Source organism: Otolemur garnettii, unplaced genomic scaffold, assembly GCF_000181295.1.
Source record: "Otolemur garnettii isolate 467f Iridium unplaced genomic scaffold, OtoGar3 scaffold00114, whole genome shotgun sequence".
Classification (NCBI taxonomy): domain Eukaryota; kingdom Metazoa; phylum Chordata; class Mammalia; order Primates; family Galagidae; genus Otolemur; species Otolemur garnettii.
The window spans coordinates 4,680-7,850 of NW_003852509.1; the positions used below are offsets into that span (position 1 = coordinate 4,680).

Below are 3,171 nucleotides of genomic sequence, written 5' to 3' on the forward strand. Positions count from 1 at the left end.
GTGTAGGCAGAGAGCAGGTCCCCTTGCAGGGCAGGAGGAAGGCAAGCTCACAGGACACAAACCCCAAATGTGCTGTGCTCTTTGGGCTGGGCGGCTCCACACAGAGAAGCAGGGGGAGCTGCGGCTGTCCCAGCTCATACTCTGAGGACCTGAGAGGCTCCTGCTGCATCTCTTCTCTGCACCCAATTTCCTGATTCATTTACAGATGAGCGTGACAGTCTGGGGGTGAGAACCTCAGTAGCCGCAGCACCAGCAGGGACTCAGGCTCCTGGTGAGATGCTGGCCTCAGTAGTCTTTTCCCTGCAACTCTGGCAAGCTGCATTTCAAAGGAAGAATCAAATATGTTCTTAAATCTCTGCAGATTTAAGGCAAAAAGAGTGCATGTGGCAAAGAGCTGAGGACCTGTATGAGTGTATTGTGTGTGTGTGTCTGTGCAAACTCACTTCATGGTCATCAGAGCCTGACTTTATTACATGGCTGGATGACACTGGCTGTGAGCACACTGTGGGTACAGCTCCTGTGCTTTCTCCTCCACTCACCATGTGCTTGTTAATTACCCAACAGTTCATGTTAACGTTTTCTCAGTGGAGCTGACCAATCCCCAGGCCTCAGACATCAGATGCAGGACCTAAGCCTGTTCTATAAAGCTTCAACACTTGAGGAAATAGTGGTTGGTAGTCCTCAGAGTTAGTGAGGCTATGACTGTGCACAGCGTACTCACTCCGAGATGATTGTTCTTCTGGAAATGGGACTGTCTTTGGCAGTGAATCCAGGCTAAATGGGTCACAGTCAAAAGACAGAAAAGTGTATGCAGAGATCAGCAGCATCATTAGAGCTCCTCTGTCAAACTGTCTGAACCCATAATTTCTCCTCAAAAAATCTTAGAAATTGAAACTCTATGTTGCGCAAATAGTTTGATTTAAGATTCTGGTACTTGCATTCCAAAGTGTTTCAACTCAGAGACATACCACACATAAGGAGAGACAACACAGATATATTGCAACAAATACTGTATTTGGGGTGGGGAAAGCAAATTGAGCACCAGGTGGAGGAGTGAGAGCTGTGCGCTTCAGCTCTCCCAGCAGGCCGTGTCTGCCCTCTCCACCTCGCAGTCTCAGCGACAGCATGACGACAAGATTCTCAAGCAGCGGCCGCGGCGTCTCTCCCCAGGCAAGCAGAATGGTCGGCACACGCACCTCATTCTCCTTGCTAGGAATGAGGGAGCACAGAGAGAGCATCAGAAGCTCAGTCCTGGGGTCAGCAGTGATGCTGACAGGGAATTCAGGAGAAGACACCTGCTGGGCTGCAAAAGCAGTGTGACATGGGCTGCATTACAGCTGGGAGCATGAACAGCCTCAGTCAATGGGAACAAAACCCCACACACAGTGTTGGTCTCACTCAAGGTCACATGACATTGTCGTTAGACCTGTCTCACTCTTCCGTGTCCCTGCCCCCATCACACGTTCATCTCCCCACACCCCTCGGCCATTCGCAGCTTCTAAAGCACCTCTATACAGAGTCAAATATTCTCTTTATACTTCTCTTTTCAATACAAAAAGAACAAGTCAGTATATCTCTCCATATCTTATACCTTGGCAAAATTCACAGACCATCTTGGAATCAAAAGTGTTGAAGAAAGAGACTCTTAATTTTATTTGGGTCTCAATGTACAGGTTATAGATGAGGAAACTGAGGCCCATTAATGTTTAGTAAAGTCCCCTTGGTGACATAGAGCTCTGCAGACCCCATCCCAGAGCCTCCAGTCCTCCTGCTCTAGACCTTGAAGCTCTGCCGTGTAGGTGTCTCTCACCTGGATCTTGAAGGAGGAAGTTTTCATGCACTCTGATGGAAATGGCCAGATCCTCATCCTCTGGCCCAGGCTGCTCCTGGTCTAGAGCTTCCTCAGCTTCCTCTGGCAGGGGCCCAGCCTGGGCCTGGAGGGCCACCAGGAGAAGGACAGCAAGGAGGCCGAGGGTCCTCATGCTGGGGTCACCTGGAGGAAAAAGCACAGGAGCCTGACTCTGTGGCAGTGAGGAGGCTCAGAGACAAATGAGCCTCCACTCACCCTCTCTAGCAGAGATGAGGGCACTTCCCAGGGGTGGTGAAGGAAGCCCATGTCCCCAGGGTCCCTCACAGGATCCTGCATTGTACTGTCTGGACTAGGATGGAGCTGAGAGTAGCGACAGGGACCCCACCCTATTTTTCTGTTTCCCTCTATTAAAATATTGATACTAATAATATTTATAATATTATTTCAATATTATTAATATTCAACAATATTAATATCAATATTTTAATATCCAAGAAAATAAAATAAAACAGTGATTCCATTTGCTAACTTCAGGGAATAAAGGCCTCTTATTTCTTAACATGGACCCTGCTACTGTTGGTGACCGTGGAAGAGGTGGGGAACTTGTGCTCCAGCCTCCAAGTGTGGTCGCTTGCCCAAATTCAAACTTCACAGAACAAATCTCTTTATTAAAAGGATTTATTCTGTAATATTTGGCTTCAGTCAAAAGGCTGCACTCAAGAATCCAATAGGAATCAGCACTGAATTCCAACAGAGTAGAGAGTTAGTCCCTGCAGGGTTGGCCATCACCACTCTCATGAAAGGGCTTTTGAGTTACAGGTAGGGGAGGCTCTTTCTGGTGCCAGTGAGGAGAGTGCTGTGATCTCATCAGGCTTTTGGTGAAATGGGCTCAGTGAGATACATTGACAAAGAGGTAACCTAGGGCTAAAAATATATTTATTGTTTCCAGCTCTATTGAGATACAAGTGACAATTAAAATTGTGTTTGTCTAATATGTTCTACCTTATGATTTGATGTATTTCACACCTGGACCTTTATCTCATTCCATACACAAAAGTCAACTAAAAATAGACGGAACATCCAAACATAAGACCTAAACGCATAAAACTTCTAAAAGAACTTTGAATTATAAAGCTGTGGCATCGATCTTGGCAATTACTTCCTGAAAGTGACACCAAAGGAACAGGCGGTAAAAGGGAAAACAAACAGGGGAGCGTGACCAGCGTGTGTGCACCTACACAGCACACACAGCACAGGGGCCACGAGCTGAGGGGAAAGCAGATGAGAAGGAAGAGGAAATATCTGAAACAGTGCATGAGATGTGGAGATAGTAACTGAATATATGAGAACACAGACAACTC

At 46.9% G+C, this 3,171-nt stretch overlaps 1 long non-coding RNA gene across 1 annotated transcript; it reads right to left on the reverse strand.

The window, feature by feature from the left end:
- Positions 1 to 995: 995 nt before the first annotated feature.
- Positions 996 to 1,987, reverse strand: LOC111727615. Its single transcript, XR_002775120.1, has 2 exons — positions 1,811 to 1,987; positions 996 to 1,209 (listed from the first exon to the last, which is right to left on the reverse strand). It is a non-coding gene; the product is annotated as an uncharacterized LOC111727615 (long non-coding RNA).
- Positions 1,988 to 3,171: the final 1,184 nt, after the last annotated feature.